This window comes from Eumetopias jubatus, unplaced genomic scaffold, assembly GCF_037043125.1.
Source record: "Eumetopias jubatus isolate StellerSeaLion01/CBP00866 unplaced genomic scaffold, mEumJub1_p1.0 scaffold_9, whole genome shotgun sequence".
Taxonomy (NCBI): domain Eukaryota; kingdom Metazoa; phylum Chordata; class Mammalia; order Carnivora; family Otariidae; genus Eumetopias; species Eumetopias jubatus.
In genome coordinates this window covers 129,625,046-129,646,968 of record NW_028274815.1, presented here as the reverse complement: position 1 = coordinate 129,646,968, position 21,923 = coordinate 129,625,046, and the positions used below count along the sequence as shown (strand labels likewise).

Genomic DNA, 21,923 nt, shown 5'->3' with positions numbered 1-21,923 from the left:
CAGACACCAACTGCTCCCTTGGCCAGAGTCACACTGAGAGGAGCCCAGTGGACGGGGGAGGAAGTGGAAAGAGATATGAGCGATGACAGAGGCGTCCCGGGTGCTACCACCAACTCCCCACCACGAGGCTCAGGGACATACCCTCTCCTCCTCTGTGCTTCGCTTTCCCTATGTGCAACCCGGAGACTTTCCTGCTCCACAGTCTCCTTCCAGCTGCTCTCAGAAGTAGATCTGGCTCTGCCAGGGCGCCTGGTGGGGGCCAGGGCGGGCACAGGGGTTCACCAGTCCTGCCCATCCACTCCCATATGGGGGTCAGGGTCGACTTCAGGGCAGGCGGGCCAGGCTCTGTCTGGGGATAAAGGCAGGCGCCCCAGGGTGCAGCCAGCTTAATAACAGGCTGCAGGAGCCAGGGGGTTTGAACCCGGGAGAAGAGGTTCAAACACAAATTGAGCAGCCCACGTTCCTGTCTGTGGGTCTAAAAGCTGATCGTTCCCACACCCAGCGGGCCTGGCCCCTACTCTCTTCAAACCCATTCACCCCGGGGGTGCCCCATCTGTATGTCTGCCAGGTGCCAAACTTCTCGTACTCAGAATAAGATCCACACTCCTGACCCTGGCCCATGAGTTCTGGCTCTGCCCATACATGACCCTGCCTCCTACCCGCTCTCTTCAGTCACTCTTCTACCTAGGGCCCCCCTAATGCTCTGCGAACATGCCAGGCCGGTGCTGCCTCAGGGCCTTTGCACTTGCTGTTGCTCCCGCCCAGAACTCTCTTCCTCCAGATCTTGCCATGGCTGCTCATCCCTTAGGCCTCAGCTCTCAGGTTACCTCCTCAGAGGGGCCCTCCCTGCCCTCACCCTGTTGCTCCCTCTGTCTTCATCCTGCCTTATTTTCCTCCCCAAAAGGCTTCATTGGAATTTCTTGTCCCCCTGGTTTGGCATCTGTCTCTCCGTGGATTTGGAGCCTTAGATGGCAGAGCCTAGGGCTGGCCCAGCACTGGGTCTGACGTCACGAGCACAGCTTGGCGCCCACCTATTAGTGTCAGGTAAACGAACAAGTGAAATGGGTGTTGGAGATTTTGACCCAGTCTGGGGGCCGTCAGTGCTTCATCTACATGGACCCTCTCACCTCCTCATGGACGGGCTGGAGGGAGGCCTAGACTGGTTCCCTGTGCCCTTGTACACACCCGCACATGTGAGTGTGTGCACACGCATGCACGCACGCACACACACACACCACCAGCACCACCACCAGCACCCTCTACCCTGTCCTCCACATCAGCCCTTGGCACCCAAACGTCTCAACTTTCCCTCCTTTAACCAGGCGCCAGCTGGCCCAATGCCAACTCCTCTCCCCCGACCTGCCTGCCCGCCCCGGGCACCAGACTCATAAAGGATGAGGAAGGGCCTGGGGTGGGCTGGCTGGGTGCCATGTGAACGCAGCCCCTGGGGCCCTCACCTCCCCCTGTGTTTCCAGACACCTGTGTAATGAGTGTCATTACTGGGGACCCGCCAGGCAGGCCCCGGCTTGCCCCCCCGCCACCCAGGCTGCGATCATTGCTGGGGATGGGGTGCAGGGAGTGTGGGGGGCAAAGGGGTGGTGGGGAAGTCTCTGCCATCCCTGGCCCCAAAGCTCAGCCCTGGGTTTCTGGATCAGCACAGAGCTTCCCAACTTCCATGCAGACTCCCAAGCCTCAGGTCCCTATCATAGTCCAAGCTGGGCTCAGAAGGGGACGGGGGAGGGGAAACACTTCAGTACCTACTATGCACCTACTTGGTGCTAAGAGCTGGTATTGTCACTTCCCACATCAGACACCATCTTGTCCACTCACCTGCCATCTGCCGGCCTACAGTCTCTCTCCCTTATTTGAGCCCAAGCATGGGGAACGCTTCCTGAGCACCTACTGTGCCCCCGACTCCGTGCTAAACACATCACAGGTATCAACTCATGTGTCCTTACAGCAGCCCTATGAGGTGGGTACTATAACTAGTCCATGTTACAGATAAGGCTCAGAGAGGTCAAGTAACTTGCCCAAGGTCACATGGTTGATGAGCGGTGGGAGAGGAGCTACCCCAGGCCATCGGGCTCCCGAGTCGTGTTCTTAACTCAAATACCACCTCTCCCCTCAGAGCAAGGTTTTCGTCACTGCTGTGTCCCCAGCACTGAGCCTAGTGCCTGGCACATAGTAGGTGCTCAAAAAATAGTGAATGAATGACTGAATGAGTGAATGAAAGAATGATCTCACAGAGCTCTGACAATATCTTTCCAGGTGATATTTGCAGCGGAGGAAACCAAGGCCCAGGAGAGTGAGGAGGGGAGACAGGTGCCCATCTTGGTGTCCATAGGGTCCAGCCCAGGCCCGGCACACAGGAGGCCTTCAGAATGAAACCCCAGCTCCTCCCCCTCGGCTCCGAGGCCTCCCAGGATCGGGATCCTTAGCACATCCCCCATCACCTCTCCCTTCTACATGCTGTTCCCTCTACCCAGACCACTCTTCCAGCACCTTGCCCCCCAACCTCGGCTTAGAGGGCACTCCTCTGCCCGGAAGCTTGCAGCACTTTGGGCTGCAGGGCCCCATTCTGCTGACCCATGAGCCCTCTAGTCCTCAACCCGTGGTCTCACTTCCCTCTCCTTTGGGGCGGTTGTCCTGCACTGGCCATCCGGCCACCCTGGGTTTCATCCCCACCCTGCCGCTGACCTCCTGGGTGAACTTGGCCTGGGCCATAGTTAGCTCATCTGTCAGATGGGTAGAAAATTTGAATGTCAGAGTATGTGAAGGCTTGCTGTCCGTCAAATTGGGTCACATCAGTGCCCTCCCGACTCAGATCCTGCCAGTGGCACTCAGCCCACAAATAGGGATTTGATCTCAGCCCTGTTGACCTCTCCAGCATCATCTCCTGTCACTCGCCGCCACCCCTCACCTCCCCCCCGCCCCCCGCCCCGGTTCTGTTCAACCACCTGGCCTCCTACATTTCCTGGAATATTCCAAGCCCAAACCCACCCCAGGGCCTTTGCCCTTGTTGTTCCCCCTGCTGAAAATCCCTTCCCCTGGGGTCCATTCCTTCTCCTCCTTTAGATGTCTCTCCTCACTACCTCCTCAGAGAAACCCTCTCTGATCCACGCAGCTCCAAAACATCCCTACTTATCTCTGCCGTGGCCTTCTCCCTGCCTGAAACGGTCTTATCTGTTCATGGGTTTGCTTGCTAATCTCCTGTGTCCTCCACGGGAATGCAGGCAGAGACCTTGCTCGCCACTCTGTTCCCTGGAGTCTGGTATACAGTAGGTGCTCAAGCAATGGTTGTAACCTGAAGGGAAGATCATCAAAGTGCTGCCCTTCCCCTGCCTACCCCCACCCCCAGCCCGAAGTTCGGGGACTGGGAACCAGGTGGCTCCCTCTGAGCCCCAGAGCCTGTCTGGTTCCCAGCCCCATAAAAACCACCACTCTCACTTTGCCCTTGGGCAGCAAAGAGCGAAGGAGGCAGGCGCGGGGCCCAGAGACTGACCCCAACATGGCTTCCGAGACCTAGGCCCGGAGAAGATGCGGACCGTGACCATCAGTGTTCATGGGGCACTTTCTGCAGGCCCAGGAGCTGTTGGAACACTACAGACAGCGCTCATGGCCACGCTGCAATGTCAGGATCACCACAGTGACCCTTTGCCAGTGAAGAAACCGAGGCGTAGCAGGGTGCAGCTGCATGCTCCAGCCGAGCAGCCAGGGAAAGGCACAGTCAGAATTCGAACCCAGCTCTGCCGGGCACCAAAGTCCGTGTGTGCGCTCACCCACCCTTGTCAGCCCACGGATATCGCCTGAGCGCTATATGCCAGGCACTGGTTCTGAGCACTGGTCCTTGAAGCCGACTGGTACTGAGACCGCAGGCACGGTACTCAGCCCCTCTGGGCCTGTTTCCCCAGCTGTGGAATAGACCGCGTGGCCCCTCCCTGTCGAATTGTTGAGGAATTGGAAGGAGGTCGCCTGAGGTCAAAAAAAGCTGCTGGGATTCAGTGCGGCCCGCGTGGTTGCATGCCCTTGCTCCCCTCTGAGCCTCAGTTTCCCCATGTGGCATTCGTTGTTTCATTAGGGTTGTCGTAAGACTAGGATGAGATATTTGCCCAGTGCCTAGAACACCGTAAGCGCTTAATAAGTGTTTACAGTTATTTACTCCAGTTCTCTGGGCCTTGCTTTCCCCATCTGTAACCCCAGAGGGCAGCCCTGATCACCCACGACCTCTTCTAGGTCACTGGGGCAGAAGCCTGGGGGTCCTGGGGTGGCCCCGCCGGGGAGAGGAGGTCCTGGGGTGGGGGAGGGCGGCAGGGTGGCTGGGATCAGGGAGCTGAAGGAGGCCGGGTTGACTCACCGGCCAGCCGGGCTTGAGGGCTGGGCCGCGGCCCCCCACGCGCCCCTCTGGGCCCGGCCCCGCGCCCAAAAGTGCTGTGTCATGCTCTGTCATGTGGCTCCGGGTCATTAATACCCGAGTTCTGGGAAGCTTGGGCTGAGTTCCCGGAAGGGGTCAGTCAGTTCAGTAAACAGATTGGCTGGTTGGTCGTCAGAGCTGAGCCGGGCGGGCCTGCAGCTCAGGAGGCCGGAGGTGGGGCCTGGTGGCCACAGGGGACACAGGAACTGCCCCCATCCCTGTGCAGGGCAGGCACCTCCCAGGACAGCCTGGCCCAGGCTCTGCAGATGAAAGGGGAAACTGAGGCTCAGAGAGGGCAAGGCACTTGCCAGAGGCCACACAGTGAGTCCAGAGTTCAAACCCAGATCTCTGGACTCGTCATCCAGTGCTCTCGGCGTCTGTCTGACTGAAGGGTAGGAGGCTCTGCATCCTCCTTACCCCCAAATCCTAACCTAGACCCTAAGGCCAGTTGACTGGATGAAGTCAGAAACACAAGGAAGGCCATTTGGGAAGGAAGCAAGTTTGGAAGGATATCGGGCTGTCCCCTGGGGTAGGTCCTAGAGTAATAACACTTAGCATTTCCTGAGCACCTACTCTATCCTCAGGCACATGAGTGCCACTGAGGGCACTACTCTAAATGTCTGACATTAAGTCGCTCACTCACTTATTTATTTATTTAAAGATTTTATTTATTTATTTGACAGAGAGAGACACTGCGAGAGAGGTAACACAAGCAGGGGGAGTCGGAGAGGGAGAAGCAGGCTTCCCGCTGAACAGGGAGCCCAACGCGGGGCTCGAGCTCAGGACCCCGGGATCACAACCTGAGCCGAAGGCAGACGCTTAACGACTGAGCCACCCAGGCGCCCCTAAGTCACTCATTTAATAGGCAGCCACCTTCACACAAATAATCCCAGCCATCATTTTTAAAGCACCTACTAAGTGCCACACACTGAGCTGGGTGATTGATATGCACCACCACTGATCTTCGCATGGACCCCATCCAGGTACACACTGTCCTCACCCCCATTTATCAGACAAGGAAACAGAGGCCTGGGAAGGCAGGCAGCTGTGTCATCTGGTGGCAAGAGAGGGGGCTCCAGAGTCAAGTGGCCCTGGGGATGCAGACCCTGGCTCCACCCATTCTATTTGTGTGATGTCACGGAAGTGACTCTACCGCTCAGAGCCTCAGTTTACCCCCTAATAGGGATGACTCTGGTACTCAGGTCACAGGGAGCTAGACCTGGCAGGAGCACATGAGGGTCATTACAGAGCAGAGGTTAGAACATGGACTTGGGACTCAGGCAGGTCTGGGTTCCAATCCTACTGTGTGACCTCAGGTAGGGAGCATAACCCCTCTGGGCCTCCATGTCCTCTGTAAGATGGGCATCATAACACCTCCCCGATGCTGCCGATGGGAGGAAGAGCTGGGCATTCCGCAGGCACTCAACATAGGTGACTTATTCTGATATTTCACCTAAGATGATTCCACTGGGGTGAGGGGAAGCAGCCCTAGGCCACAGATAGAAGGACAAGGCATCCACACTCTCTGCCACCCTTCTGGACCCACGAGCAATTTAAACAGAGGAGGTCAGCTCCTCATTCTTCTTCACACTCTCCGCTCTTGGGCCTGGCTGTGCTCCTGACAGGTCTCAGCTTTGCCCTTTGGTTCTTGTAGTGCCTCTTGCCATCGCTAGCCCCAGCCCCGGTTCCCTTGGTCCAGGCCCCCACCCCATGATTCCCACCTTCACACCTGCACACACAGGGCCCTCCACCTGGCATGCCCTCACTTACCCTAACCCATCTGCCTGGTCTATATTTCACCCATCCTTTGCCACTGGGGTTAAAAACCGCCTCCTCCAGGGAGCCTGCCCTGATCCTCCCTGCTGAAAGCACACTCTCTCGGATTCTCTCTAAACCTCACTTATCCCTTTCTATCATTATACGTCAGCTATTTTTGCACACGTCACCTCAAATTTTGGCTGCTGTGAGGTGGAAAATTTGCAAGGGAGATTTGGAAAATAAATGTTTTTGCCTTTAAAACACTTAAAGAAACCTGCTAAATCGAAATGAATAAATCTTTCATTAATCCACTCAAACTTCACAACTCAGTATTAAATTCCTAATACAGTATTTACGAAAATTTTCGTGCCGTTTGAAAACAAACTGCAAACGAGAATGTTCCTTGTTGGGCAAACACTCCCTGGTGTACGTGGGGATTGCCAAGAACCCAAAGTCAGTGGTAAAATAAATGAGCTGCTTGTTGCCAAACAATTTCGGAAGTGAAATTATTAATATTATTGAAGTCCTTTTGTGATTTTTCCAGTCCTGCTTTTGGTCTGGCCTTTTCGCGGATTTCCTGGTAACACACACCCATTATCCCCTTCCCTCCTGGTTCCATCCCTTCTTATCTCCCTCCTTCTCCTCGAAAACAGTCTTCCGTAGTCCCACCTCCACGCCCTTGCTCACACTCCCCCACCTCCTGGAATGCCCTCTCCTCTTTTTGAGTCGGCAGCTGACCCTTCTTCAGAGTGGAGTCCAGGCCCCACCTCCGTCCCTGAGGGCTCACGGCCCCGCCTGACCCAGGGGAGGCCGCCCTCCTCGGCAGCAGCTCCCCCTCCGGTTCTCCTCCGGGGCGCCCCTCATCTGCAAGATGAGAGAGCTGGAGGGGGACAGGGATGTCAAACGCATGGCCCTCAGGGCAAATCTCTCTATTCGTAGATTTCCCCAACACTGAAAACTCCAGAAAAGTCAATCCAGATTTATAGCTTCTCGTGGAAAACTGGAAATCCTGGCCTTTCCACATGGCGCCGTTGGGCTGAAACCGAGCGGTGCCCACCCTTGAGACAGGCCTGCCCCTCTTTCCAGCCACGTCACCATCTGCACTGCTTGCCTGGTCCTGGAGTTTGCAGTCCTTGCACTGGAGCAGGGGTCCCAAGGCTTCCTTCAGTCTCAGAATCCCTTCTTGAAACACCCTGGGTGGACGGACTCCCTCTCCCTCTCGCTCTCCAGGGGCAATTCAACAAATCCTGCTCACCTCACCTTCAAAACAGGCTCAGAACCCAAGGGCTTCTCCTCTCTTCCGTCCCTCCACTCCCTCGCCCTCCCTGGAATGCTTACAGCCTGCTCTCCTCATTCTAAGCTAGAGGAATCCTGTTAGACCAATAGTTCCCAACTGGGGGCGATTTTGCACCCCAGGGCACATTTGACAATGTCTGCGGGTATTTTTAGTTGTCACAACTGGGTGGAGGGAGAAGCGCCACTGGCTTCCAGTGGGGAGAGGCCAGAGATGCTGCCCAGCCTCCTGCAATGCCCAGGACAGCCCCCACAACACAGAACCAGCTGGCTGACTGTCCAGAGTGCCCAGGCAGGGAAAGCCTGGGTCGGAGCCTAAGTCAGACCCTGCCCCTCCTAAGTCACAACCCTCCAGGGGCTCCCACTTCACTTGCAATAAAATCCAAACTCCTCCTCCCGGGCCCCAACAGCCCTGAGTGATCTGGGCCCTGCTGGCCTCCCCCCTGCTCACTGGGCCAGATCGCTCTTCTTATCTTTCCTCAACAATGCAAAATTTTTCCCACCTCAGGGCATTTGCATCTTCTCTTCCCACCATCTGGAACACTCTGCCCCAGATGTCTGCAGGACTGGTCCCCTCACTTTCCTCCAGCCTCCTGTTCCTTCTGTGACGGGCAATGTGACACTGCAACGCCTATACTTCTCGTCCCCCTTCGCCCCCTTCATTGATCTCACCATCCGATAAGCTCTTTCACTCATTTGTTTCTTGATTGTCTCCCCTGCTAAAATATAAGTGCCACAAAGGCAGGGAGTTTGCTTGTTTTGTTCCCTTATGCGCTTGGCACCTGACAGATGCTCAATAAATATCTACCGAGGGGCCTGGGTCTACCAGGCCCCCCATGCATTCGAATGTTAGCATTGCAGGGGCTTGGTCGACCAAGAGCCAGGATTCCTTTGTCCTAGAGGGAAGAATTCTCTGTTTCCAGGACTCCATGACCTTGAGCATCCACCGAGGTTCTGTTCCAGGCTGGTGCACTGCTGAGGGTCACCCAGGTCCTGGCTTGGAGAGAGAAAGGCCAGAGGGCAAGACAAAAGTGGAGGCAGGGACTAGGCCAGAAGGTTGGAAGGCTGAGGCCGCCGGTGGGGGTGATGGATGATGGGCCCCAGCTTGCGAGACATCCCAGGGCTTCCCAGCATTGGAGATCCTAGTACCCCTCACAGAACATGACCTGTGCCTGCCCGTGCAGGGGTCGGAAATTCTGGAGAACTCACGCGGAAGCTCAGAAAACAAAGGTAGACAATTTGGCCCAGTAAAAAGCCACATAAAGTGAATTCATCCAGAATTGGGGCCAAAATTTCAAAATGAAGATCCACCTTAAAGAAATTTGACGAGGACCCTATCTTGCAATGTCTAAAAAAAAGGTGAAAAAATATTGATTTTCCCTTCTCCTCACATATAACTATGCAAATTCTTAGGATGAACAAAGTCAATCAAGTGTTGCTGTATTTAAATATATTTAAACAAAATTGCACGACAGCAGAGTGCAATATCCTTTTCATTGCATTTGACCAACCCTAAATAATCACAGAGAGAGGCATCTCTGCAAAATTATTCAGTCTGCCCTGTGACTACCACTGGGCCCTGGTCACTGTCCCTAGAACTGGCCCGCCCACTGCAGCCTCTGGAAAGTAGAGGAAGCTGTGGCCCCACCCACCCCAGAATGGACTCCTGCGCCCCACCCCCAACATTTCCAACTTCTGATTCATAAAAGCGGCATGGATGCGCCTGATTGGTGCACACCAGTCACATGGCCTTACTCAAGCTTGGAGAGGCAGCCCTCAGCCCCTCCTTCTCCCTGGCCAGGGTCCTGCCTTCCGCCTGAGCCCCCATTCTTTAGCCCCTCACTGGCTCCTAATGTGGTCCTCCTGAGCTCATTGTCGGTGGGAGAGATGACTGAAAGCGCGATGCCCAGCCCCACGGTGACCAGGGGCACCCAGGGGGCTGTGGGAGAGCAGGGACACACTCACCATCCAGAAAGATGAGGTGAAGAAGAGGGGAGAGTATTCCAGGCAGAGGGAGCTGCTTGGCAAAGGTGTGGAGGGAGAAGGAACTCCAGCCACAGCTGGAGTGTGTGTGGGCAGGGCTGACTCTTCTAGAACCTTCTAAACCAGACGTGTCCACAGAGTTGGGTTGTTTGTTGTTTTTAATTTGATTCGTTGGCCAACATTTAAAAATCAGGACTTTTCACATGCGACCTCAGATTTCTGGCTTCTCTTGACAAATTGAAAGATCTGGGCCGAGTGCCGGCCAAGAGGCAGCTGTCCCCTGAGAAGGGCCTATTCTCTCCAGTTCATGGCAGTCGCCACCCAGCCCACCTCACTCAACATGTCACCTCCTGACCCCCAGATGTCTGAGTTTCTGACTCCCTGTTCTAAAGCTATAGCCAAGGAGGAATCGGGCCCAGAGAGTTTAAACAACACTTCCAGGGTCACACAGCACACGGATCAGGGCTACGGCCCCGGGACTCAAGACCCCCAGCCCCGCCCAGCACACTGAGCGTCTACCCCCCAGAAGCCCCCCGGACCCCACCTCAGTCCTCCAGGAGTGGCTGACCCTGGCCCCGAGCCCCCGAGGCCCAGGAGGCCGTGCTGTGGGTGCGGGGCAGCAAACTGGGGAAGGCCCTATCCTGTTTAGGTTTTGTGGTCTCGTGAGTAACTGAGTGGAAAAAAACAAGCTTGAAAAGATAACAGTTACAACGAAATTAAATCAAATCAGGCTCGTGACTCATTTATGGAGCCGTAAAAACAGAAAACAAAAACAAGCTGGCTCTGGAGAAGGGAGGCCAGGATGAGGAGGGGAGAAGTCGGGGAGGGAAAAACTAAACCAGCAGCAGCGGTGGTGGCCTCCTGGGACTGTGCATTACCCCAACCATGAGGCCCAGCGCCGGCCCCAGAGTGGCCCGGGCCCGGGGGGCTCCGGAGCCGGGACACCTGAGGTCCAGGGGAGGGGCCGCAGACCTGAGATGCCGGCCGGATGGCTGGTCTTGTCCTCCCAAACACCCCCATGAGCTGGAAACCATGAGCGCGCCGTTCTACAGACAAGGAAACTGTCACTCAGAGGGACCGAGGGACAAGCCTCGGATCACACGGCCAGGAAGCGGGAGGATGAGATTCCAACCTGGTCTCAAAGCCTCTCCGAGAGTCAGTCTTGCCATCTGGAAAACAGGCGCCTGAGTCCCAGGCCTGTTCTGGGAGCTGCCCTGGACGCCTCAGGAGCCCCAAAGGCGAGCCGCCAAGCACGGCTGCCCCTCTCTCGTCTCGCTGTCCTATTTGTGCAATAGCAGGGTCACATCAGGCCACGTCGAGGAAGGCCCAGGAGCTCGGTGGGTCTGACCCAGGGGAGCCTCAAAGCATGGCTCTGCCCATTTCCCATCAGCCTCTGCCCCCCCCCCCGGAGGGGGGGGATGTAAGAAGAGCTAGAGGTAGAGCCTGGGGGAGCCCGCCCCACAGCCCTGTGACTCCCCAGAGGTTGCCCTGACCCAGGGACGAGATGGTGTCGGCAGCGGGGAGCTGGGCCGGGCGGACAAAGCAGGAGCACAGGGCTGGTGAGAGCAGGATTTAAGGCAGCTGGGAGTGAAGGGGCACTGGGAAGCCACTGCCGAGAAGCACACCGTTCACCATGCTGGGGAGGGAGGGCTTAGCATGGCCCGGCCTGGTGCTGAGCGCTTGACATTTGTTCATTCATTCATTCAGCCACTCTGCCAAGTCTTCAGTGAGCACCTTCTTGAGCCAGGTGCCATGCTGGGGGATAGGAACATAACAATGAGCATGAGGGACAGAAATGGAGCTGCCGTCCTTGGGGCGGTAAACAAAGAAGCAAAACCATGATGTCTCAGGTAGTGATAAAAGCTACAGAGACGAACTAAGAGAGGAAGGGGGTGTCTGGGGTCAGAGGAAGCCTCGATGAGCTGTGACATTTGCGCAGAGACCTAAGGGAGGAGTGAGAGCAAGACACCTTTGGGAAGGTATAGCAGGCCCTGAGAATGGGAAGTGCAAAGGCCCTGGGGTAGGACATGCCTGGCACATTTGAGGGATAGCAAGTGGGTCGGTGTGGCAGGGATGGGGTGAATCCTCCCAACAGCCAGCAGCGCGGGTACTTCCACTATCTCCCCTTACAGAAGAGGAAATTGAGGCTCAGAGAGGGGGAAGTGACTTGCCCGGAGTCACACCATCAGGAAATGGCAGCTCAGGGAGCAGAGTACAAGTCAGGCTGTGCGTGGAGGGGGAGGTTTATGTGACAAGGCTGCGTGGCCCAGGGGTGACTCCCAGGCAGCCTGTGTCACCTGCCCGTGTCATAACCATGGATGTGGTGACTGTGTACCCCAACAAACTTACATCCTATCCTCACCAGCCTGACACTCCTGCTTTCTCTGCCTGTGTCACCTGCCCGTGTCATAACCACGGATGTGTGACTGTGTACCCCAACAAACTTACACCCTATCCTCACCAGCCGGACACTCCTGCTTTCTCTGCCCAACCCCGAGAGCCTCAGCCCTGCACTCACCCTGCCTCCCAGGCCCTCTGAGGTCTAGAGGGCACTGGGTAGCCAAGAACCCAGGAAACTCATTCATGCTAAATTTTGAGTGACTGCTAACAATCCCTGGTTTAGCCCTATGCCTGGGTTGACCTTTAACCAGGTCATAGAAGTTTTGCAGCCTCGGTTTCCCCATCTGTCAAATAATGGGCCCACTTAGGTGGTCTCCACCAGGAGTTGAAGATTCTTGGGTGCACAGAGGGACAGGGCTTCCTGAAGTCACACAGCCAGGGAGGAACGGAACCAAGATGACCCCAGCCTACTGACTGCAGGGCACTGCTTTCTCCTGGAGCTCAGCCCGCTGTCCTGTCTTCACCAACCTCTCCTCTGCCACCACCCTGAACCCCCTCACTGCTCACAGTCCCGGGCCTTTGCACATGCTATCCCCTTCTTGGGAGTACCTTTCCCCTGGGAAATCTCCTCCACTCACAAAGAACAAATAGAGCAGGATCAGGGTGCAGAGAGAGACAGTATAAAGGAGGTGGAAGATATTGATGCTGGCAAGGGAAGGGGGCTCAGAGAAGGCTGCTCTGAGGGGTGGCATCCATGCTGAGACCTGAAGGGGGAGCGAGTCATGTGAATAGGTTTCCAAGCACAGGGAATAACATGTGCAAAGGCCCGGGGTAGAAAGGTCTGAGGCTTATTAGAGGAACAGCAAGGAGGCCATTGGGTTGGGAAGGAGTAGCAGGGGGAGGGTGGGAGGAGATGAAGTCATCAGAGAGGTACAGCGTTTGCTGGGGGAGGGGATTACACAGGGCCTTGAGGACCACGGGGGTGACTTTGGCTTTTACTCTGAGCAAGGCGGGAGCCCTGGGAGGTCTCTGAGCAGGGAAGGGACAGGATCTGACTTAGGTCTAAGGGGATCATCCCCTCTGGCTGTGTGTGGAGAACAAACTGTAGGCATGAGGCCCCCAGGCTCGTGGCCTGGGCCAGCGCAGGGCAGTGAAGATGGGGGGCGGGGGGGGTTGCAATGCAATAGCTTGTGGTGAGCAATCAGATGTGGGAGCAAGTGAGAACAAAGGGTCAAGGATGACTGCCAGGTTTGGGGGTACACCTGGAGGATGGAGGAGCCAGTAACTGAGACGGGAATAGTTTTGGGAGAGGATCAGGGGTTTTTGTGGGTGAGACTCTGGTCTGGAGTCAGGGGAGATGTCCAGGTTGGAGAGATGCGTTTGAAAGTCTCCAGCATTTAGGTGAGGACAAGGGCTGTGTCTTTGGCACCTGTGCCGTCCCTCACCTTCCCTCCCCCCAGCACCAGGCTGGCCTGGCGGAGGCGTCAGGGAGCATCTCGGGGACCCTCGAATGAATCCACAAGCACGTGTATTGAGTACCTGCCGTGCTTGGGGCCAAGCCAAGCTCTTCCTTTCACAGACTCATTTCTTTCTCGCAACATCCTAAAGGGGTAGATCCCACTGGAGCCCTATGTACAGAGCTGAGAGTGAAGGAATTTGCCCAAGGTGTCCCCAGCATTGGGGAAATAAACTATTGAATTAGTTAATTTGGGAAGGCTTCCCTCAAAGAGGTACAGCAGGCAACGTGTGGGGCTGTCAGGGGAGAGCCCCCTCCATGCTTAGCAGCCACTGATCATGATGCTGGGGCTGGGGGAAGCCAGAGGTACCTGAGTCACCGACATCTCAACCCCCAAGCCAGGCGTCTGCTGCAGTGGGTCAAATACACAAGACAGGGAGAGAGACACACAGTCAAAGAGAGACAGGACAAAGACAGGGACACAGGGATCCAGGGAGACACAAAGAGAGACGGAACTCGGGAGGGGCTGACTCCTTTCCCAAACCTCCCTCCCCCAGGACCCCATCACTGACCCCATCATCCTCTCCATCACTACCATCCCCCTCCGGGGAAAGACTGAGCCTTCCCGCAGACAGTACTGGGCTGGAATCCTGGCTCAGGGGCTGCCCACCAGGTGACGTTAGACAGGTGACTCCCTCTCCCCATCTGTGAGGCAAGGCTCATTGCTACTTGAACGGCGCCCTTGGCTGCCAGATGAGGTGGAGCGGGGGGGGGCGGGGGGAGGAGCTGGTATCTGGAACCAACAAGCACCCAAGAATGCTAGGTGCCCCCCGCCCGGGGCTGAGGGGGTAGTGAGGACACACTTTCTGAGGTCAGGGCCTGTGTTCCCCAAGGGGTCATTATTCATGTCTTCGTTCTTTCACCAAAGATTTATTGAGCCCCTACTGTGTGCCAGGTGCTGTGATGGGCCCAGGGGACACAGGTAAGTGAAAAAGGCAAACAAAAGCCCCTCCCCTGGTGGAGCTGATGTTCTAGAGGGAGAGACAGACAAGCAACCGACAATTGATGCACATGCACCAGGTAGAGAGAGGGGCAGTGGCGGAAAGAAATCAGGGCACATGGGGAAGAAACGCCTCCCGGAAGGGGGCTCCTTATCACGTACTTGCTGAGTATGGGGCACTTTCACTGGATTTATCACACAGAATGTCCCTAGCAATCCAGGAGACAGGTCCTCTTCTTGTCCCCATTTCCCAGGTGAGGAAATAGACTCAGAGAGGTGAAGTGACTTGCCCAAGGTCACTTCTTGAAAGGGGCAGAGCCAGAATTTGAATGGGCCCCAAAGTCCTGGGCACAACCAGAAGCATATAATCCAAGGTGGAATGAGTCAATAGCACTCCCGCGAGATACCAGGGCAGGGGCTTGAATGCGGGACTGTCAGGCAGAGAACGAGGCTTGTGCCAGAGGCCTCAGCAGACAACAGGCTAAGGACCGAGGGATCTAGGTCCTTGGGCTCCCTGGCAGGGCCCCAGCTCCAGCACCCACCAGCAAGGCCCTAGTTAGGGTGACAACCACACCCAGGCTCAGCCTCTGGCCCGCGCCGCCTGCTGGGAACACACAGTCCTCAGGACTAGGAGGCTCAAAATAGAAAGCTCGGAACCTGGGTCAGAGCCTGGAATGCCTGGGCAGGCAGGCCGGGACTCCTGGATCAGCCCGTGTACTGCCTGGCCCCGGGGCTGGCAGGGCGACAGAATCATCAGGATTCACTGCTAGGGCCTCGGTCCCATCTGCTCCGCTCCTGAAAGTTTCGGAGGTGCCAGCTCCAGGATCTCACGAACCCAAACTCATCTCCTGTCCTGGCTCAATCTCAGACTAGCTGTGTGGCCTTGGGCCGGTCACCTACCCCGAGGGACCTCCGTGTCCTTATCTGCCAAGAACTCGTAGAGTTGTTTGTTCGGTCATTCAGCAAATGTTTGTTGAGCACGGATTACGTTCTGGGCACTGTGCTGGGCGCTGGAGCTACAACAGAGAACAAAGCAGACAAAACTCTTTCTTTTTTTTTTTTATTTTTAAGATTTATTTATTTATTTGAGAGAGAAAGAGAGAGAGAGGCGCGAGCAGGGGGAGGGGCAGAGGCAGAGGGAGAGAGAGAATCTCCAGCGGACTCCCGGCGGAGCACGGAGCCTGACCAGGGCTCGAGCTCCACGACCACAAGATCATGACCTGAGCCGAAATCAAGAGTCGGACGCTTCACCAACTGAGCCACCCGGGCGCCCCGACGCAGACAAAAATCTCATGTCCTTGTGGATAAGTAAAATCCACAGGTGTCAGATGGTGATGAGCATCCCAGGGGAACATAAAGCAGGAAAAGGGGGGGGTGCAATACTGGGTGGGGGATAGAAGTGGGGTGTCGGAGGAGGCTCCATATGAAGATGACACTTGAGCAGAAACCTGAAGAAAGGGACAGAAGGGGGCCCTGTGGACACTTGGGTGAAGAGTGTTCCGGACAGAGGGAACAGCCCGTGCAAAGGCCATGAGGCAGCACGAGCTTGGACTGTTTCGGAGACCCCGAGGAAGTCAGTACAGCTGGAAGGAGGAGTGGGGGGGGGAGGAGGAAGAGGAGGTCAGATGATGGGGGGCCTTGTGAGTCAAGGGAAGAACGTGAGGACTGATTCTCCAAGCACTCGGGGTGCAATTCAGCAGGAGAATAACACGGCTGAGCCATAGTTTTAAAGGACCCCTCTGGCTGAATGTGAGGAGGGAATTTCTGGCGGGGGGGCCTCGATGGAAGCTTCTGTGCCACGGTGGACAGGAGGCAATGGTGGCAGTGGAAGCAGACGGAAAGACTTGGAGGGCCCTGAGGGCCTCAGGAGGCCCCGCAGGAAGTTGGTGGTCAGGGAGCCCAGCCCGGGAGGCTGACTGGTTTGTCCAGCCTGAAGCCTACGGCGCCCCCACCCCCACCCTGTATGGGCCTGTGGCAGCCCCAGGGCTGGGAAACGTGCCTGGAATGTCAGCCATGAGGCCCAGGGGTCGGACAGTGCCCGTGGGACCCGCCAGTGGCCGGGCGAGCACCCCGGCCACAGCCCTGCCCACACATGGAATCTCTTGGGCCCACTGACCGGGGTAAGTGGTAATTACAGGCCCTGGAGCAGAGGGGGAGGGGACCACAAGCCAGAGCCTCCCCCACAGCCACTCCCATTTACTGAGCACCTATTTCATGCTGAGCCCTCACCACACACCATCCCATCCCCTTGGCACCCCAATCCTGTGCCGCTGGGACCTCCACGTGACCCATCCTGCAGATGAGGAAGCAGACCTGCTGACAGTCCCATAGCAGGCGTCGAGATTAGTACCCAGGACCCCAAACCGCGCTGCCAACAAACTGCTCCAGAGACTGGGGAGAGTCAGGAGAAAGCTCTAGAATGTGAATCCCCTGGGGCTTTCTCTGGGCCTCAGCCCCCTCATCTGTCCTTCATTCATTCATTCCCAAGTGTTTACTGGGACCTGCTCTGCACAGGCACCATGCTGGGAGCGCGATGTAGAGCAATGAACAACACAGACAAAACTCCCCACCCGAGTGATGGTGACATTCCAGGGGAAGAAACCAGTCAAGAAGTCAGATAAGCAAGCAGAGCAATTTTCTAGAGTAGGCTCTAAGTCCTAGGAAGAAGATGAAACAGCCTGAGCCGATGGAAGGGAGGGCTAGCCAGGGAGGGCCTCTCTGAAGGGTGACTTTGGAACCAAGGCCCGACTCACCTCATGGGGAGAGCTGGGGGGAGAGTGTTCTCCAGTCCAGAAGGGACAGCAAGTGCAAAGGCCCCGAGGCAGCAGCATAACTGGCATGTTCAGCCATAGGCAGGGGGCCAGTGAGGCTGCAGCTGAGCAGGGAAGGGGAGAGAATGGGTGGGCTGGGGTAGGAGGAGGGAATGAAGTTAGAAAGGGCTTCCGGGCAGGGGAGGTGATCCCCCAGAGCTTTGTGGGCTGCTGTGAGGACTCGGGCTTCCACTCTGAGTGCACTGGGAACCATGACGTTTCTGAGCAGGGGAGGGACAGGGTCTGTGTTGGGTTCTAAGGGAATCCCTCTGGTTTAGGAGGGCAAGAGCGGAGGCAGGGAGATGAAGAGAAGGCTGCGAGGGTCCCAGTGGGAGAAGGCAGTGCTGGCCCAGGGTGGGCCAGTGGAGGTGGACGCTTGGACACTTGGAAGAGCTCACTGACGGCCCGGCCATGGGGCAGAAGAGGGATACCCGGGTCTGGAGCTGGGCAGCCAAGTGGCTGGGGCTGCCATCACCATAGTGGAGTAGATCCCAGGTTTGTGGTGGGGGCAGGGGGCTCTTCTGGGCATGAGTTCCCACTCGGGGTAAAAGAGGGGCACCTAGTCCCCCGCATCCCTGCCTCAAGCACAGTATCAGTGGAGGGGGTCCCATGGTCAGATGGCCCCAGAATCTATGAACCCAGAAATGAGGTGCTGTCGACCTGTGAGAGCCCTGCAGACACAGCTCCCATGACCAGCTCAACCTCAGCCCAGAGTGAGCAAACTCACTGCTCTTTGCTCTGCTCTGAGCATCCCGCCAGGCTCCCTAGAATTCTAGAGGGTAGGGGGTCGGGAGAGGAACAAGGTTGTATGTCCTTTCCAACCATGTGCCTCCCCTGCCAGCCAAACGGGGCTGAGGAAGACTCACGGCCAGCTCTTCCCTCCACATCTGCATCCAGCCTGTTCCCTTTTGCCCTCTTCCCTGCCTACCCTACCCCTGGACTCCGGCTGCTTGCCCCCCGCCTGCTCCCGAAGCCTTCAGAGATGGCACCCAGCATCCCTCGTGGGACTTACAGCTGGGAACTTGGCTCCGGTCCCCGTGACGCCAAACTCCCCGTCCATCTCATCATCACTTGGTTCTCCGATTCGAAGTTCCTGTTTCACAGATGGAGGAACTGAGGTTCTAAGAGAAGGGGCAGGTTCCCAAGGTCACAGACAAGGCAGTGGCAGCGCCAGGATTTAAACTCAGGTCTAATTCCAAAGCTCTTAACCCCCACACGGTACAGATGCTGGCTTAGGTGGGCAAAGACAAGGCTTGGAGTACAAGCATTTTATTTGGGAGGTGATCCCAGAAACGCCAGTGGGGAATGAGGAAGTGAAACAGGAAGGGAGGTGAAAAGGTCGCCTCTGTGGGCTCAGCATCCAGGAACTGCTGTGAGAAGGAGCAGAACACGTGTCTGCATTGTCCCAGCGCATCTACGTGCCCACTCCCCCGCTCCCCCGGCTAGGGTCTCTCACGTCTGCCCCACACTCTGCAGCCTGAGTGACTCAGGACCACAGCCACACGTGTGCCCCCCCAGGTAGACACGGAGAGGACCTGGGACTGTGACCTTCCCAGAGGTGTCTTCCGTCCCTCTCTCTTCCCACGCTGCTTCTGACCCAAAAACAGAAGGCTGAGAAACCAGAGCTGGTACAGATGGGAAAACTGAGGACCAGAGGGGCCACCCACATGCCACGGGCTGCTCGGTGGGAGAGCGGCCGAACGGACCTCCCTTCTGGGCCACCTGTCTTCTGGAACAGTACTGGCCCCGGGTCATAGACAATGACCCGCAGGACGCGGCTGAGCTGTGTGACTGCGGGCCGGCCCCTCCTCTTCTCAGAGCCTCGGTGTCCTCCTCTGAAGAAAGGGATCATTAAGACAATACAACAACAAAAAACTACCTCCCAAGATTTTTGTGGGGATTCGCTGGGACACTAGATCTAAAGGGCTTAGAACAGCACATGGCAAACAGCAGGTGCTCGCATAAATGTTGGTGTTTAGAGGAAGCCATGCCCGGCGCACAGAAGGCGCGCAGTGAAGGTGCGCCTCTTTGTCATTAGAGTTGTCATCGTGGCTTAGGGCCTGTTCCATAACAGCCCGAGCCCAGGCGGTCCCCCAACAGGGACACGATGCTGGCTGAGTGACCTCCCCAATTTCCTGGGTCCCCCAGCCTCTTGCTTAAGGCTGCTGAACTTGGGAGAAACAGAGGAGGAGGAGGAAGGGGCCGGGGCCTAGGCCAGGCCTGCTAGCGCTAACTGCGGGCAGTGACCCCGCCGGAGAGGCCCCTATTCACCCGTCCACCCATCCGCCAGAGCCGCCTGCCCATTCCACGCAGGGGACGCCTCGTCTTGCACAAGACAGGAAGAGGGAGGCCCGGGGTGGTGGCGGGTGACGCCAGGACCCCATGTCCACCCGCTGCAGACAGGATGGGCAAGGGAGGCCCCAGCCAGGCTTCCTGTGTGCTGAGTGCACTGGGCAGAAAGGAGAAGTGGTGTCCGGGGTCACAGGGAGATCCGGGCAGTGCCTCCTGCTCCCCGGCCCAACTGTTCCACCCGATGTCCCTGATGCAGGGGCCCAGAGTTGAAATCCCACCTCTGCCATCTCCCAGCTGCGTGACTTTGGACAACGCAGCTCAGGGCCTCTGAGTCCAGGCCCTGCTGGAGAACAGGGAGGCCGTTCCTCCAAGCCTCCCAGCCCCTTGGGGGTATGTCACCACCGTGCCCATTTGACTGATGAAGAACCCAAAGCCACAGGCTGTTTTCAAGCAGCATCTATTATACTTGAAGATTTAGGGGCACGATGTGGGAGGATAGCTCTGAGGACCCAGTGCATGCTGGAGGCACAGTGATGAAGCCAATGTGCTCTCCTATCCGAAGTCCTGGGCCCCCAGCAGCCATTTACTAATCAATTATGACTCTCTCTCCAAGGAGTCCAGAACCCTGCTCAAGATAGCTCTCCAGCCACTGTCCGATCAAGCACCTGACACCCGAGGAAGTAAGGAGAGTACGTCTGCTTGCTCCATCCCAGCACCAGGCTGGATCAGAGAAACGCTCCCAAGAAAGAGGCTGCCTTCTGGCAAGCTACCTTCGGATAGTTCTTCTAGAATCAGGGACCCCGAAACAAATCTACTCCTGCCCGCCCAGACTCTCAAGGCCCCCGCCTTGGGGACAAACCTGATCTGAAGAAGGCATCTCCCCAGCAGGGTTGCCAAGTGGTATATGAAGAGCCCATAAGGCAGAAGCGGCATACTGGGGGGACCACAGTGGCAGAGTAACTAAGTAACTGAGAAGAGGCTGGGTCCAGGCTGGGGCGGGGAGGGAGCCAGGAGGGGCACAGGCCAGGTCCCCGGCACGCTGCGGGCTCCACCAGCGGCTCCAGGGAAAATCCAGTGACCCAGAGCCCCACGGGGGGGGGATGGTGTGAAAGGAAAAATGAAACTGAATGCAGAGCCCTGGGCCTCCCGCCAGCCCCTGGCCATCCAGCTCTGGTTCACTGCCCCCACCCTGGTCCAAGCCACCGTCGCCGCTCACCTGGAAACCCGCAGTCGTTTCCAAGCCGCTCTCCCTGCTTCACCCTTGTCCCCAACACAACCTCCCCACGTGGCAGGCGGAGGGATCAAAAGTGTAACCCTGACCAAGTCACTGCCCTGATTCAACAGCCCCCCACCCCCGTGACCTCCCCTCACATTTAGGATAAAATCCACATGACCATGCCTGGCCCCTGCCCCGGATACCTGGCCCCTGCCCCCGCCAACGCCACCTCTTTCTCTTCCCATCACTCACCTCCCCAGAAATATAAACGTCTTCCTGTTCCGAAAATGAGTCCACCCCGATTCCCACCTCCAGACCTTTGCTTGCTGTTCCCTCCACCTGTAACAGTTCCCCCCTCTTTTCCCTTGGTGGCTGTGTCTCAATTAGTCAGGTCTCCATAAATGCCACCTCCACTCAGAGCCCCCCCCAAGCCCCTGCCAGGGGGGTTCCCCTGTTACCCACCCCCTCACTGGACCCCTCTGCTTATGTCTCTATAGCATGTATCCGTGTCCGGAAGGACCTCCTTATTTGTACGTTTGTCTCTCTCTCTCACCGGAATGCCAGCTCCACAAGGGCAAGCATCATATCCACCCTGGTCACTATTATGGCCCTAGCACCTGGCACACAGTAGGTGCTCAAAAGATGTTTGTGGAAAGAGACTGAGAGGAAACGGCTTCAGTCGTGTAGGGGGTTCTCACTGGGATCTCCCCAGGCCATATTCGCAGTCCTTCCCCGGGAATGAGAGGTCGGTCCCCCTGGGGTGCCAGGCCCCAGCCTGCGCATGCTGCTGGCAAGAATTCTGAGACCAGTGGGAAAGATGATTGATTCGTGATGTCTGCCACAGGGCAGGCAGGATGGTGGGGCGTCTGCAGGCACGTACGTCTGGTTTGCTCATCGCTGTCTCCGCAACACCGGGACAAGGCCTGGCACACAGCGGGTGCTCAATAAATATTTGTTGAAGGTCAAATACATGGGTTCTTTATCTAATTGGCTACTCCCTTCAGGAAGAAAACACCTTTAGTGCATTCAACCAACAACCATTGGCCAGCCCTTCAGTGAGGCCCACCGTGTGCTAATCCTGAGAACAGGCAAGGGAGAGGTTCTGATTCTCTAGTTGGAAGGAAGAGATGAAGGAAGCCCAGCTAATGAGGCTCGATCACAAGGTCACCCAGCTGGGTTCAGCTGACCAGAAAGTTCTTCAAGATCCCAGTCTGTCATGCCTCCCCAGGGCATCCCTAGCCCCCTCCCTAGGGTTCAGGGGATGAGGACAGGCAGCCTCTACTTCCCTTTTGGGGCATGCCACAGGGCTGTGGTTCAACGGAAGCAGGGCCCCTGCCCATCCCAGGCGCGGGCCTCTGAGGGCC

General features: G+C 56.9%; 1 long non-coding RNA gene across 8 annotated transcripts in view; it reads right to left on the bottom strand.

Moving 5' to 3' along the window:
* LOC114225502 (uncharacterized) overlaps positions 1-20,412 on the bottom strand; it is a 69,271-nt gene extending 48,859 nt beyond the window's left edge. For 2 of the 8 annotated variants that reach the window (XR_015769030.1, XR_015769034.1), the window contains exons 1-2: positions 18,064-20,400; positions 15,142-15,257 (exon numbers count right to left, since the gene is read on the bottom strand). This is a non-coding gene — a long non-coding RNA (uncharacterized LOC114225502). Of the gene's footprint in view, positions 1-5,054; positions 15,258-18,063 lie in introns of those variants that run through there. The other 6 variants (XR_015769033.1, XR_015769028.1, XR_015769029.1 and 3 more) reach the window with 6 other exon arrangements.
* Positions 20,413-21,923: the final 1,511 nt, after the last annotated feature.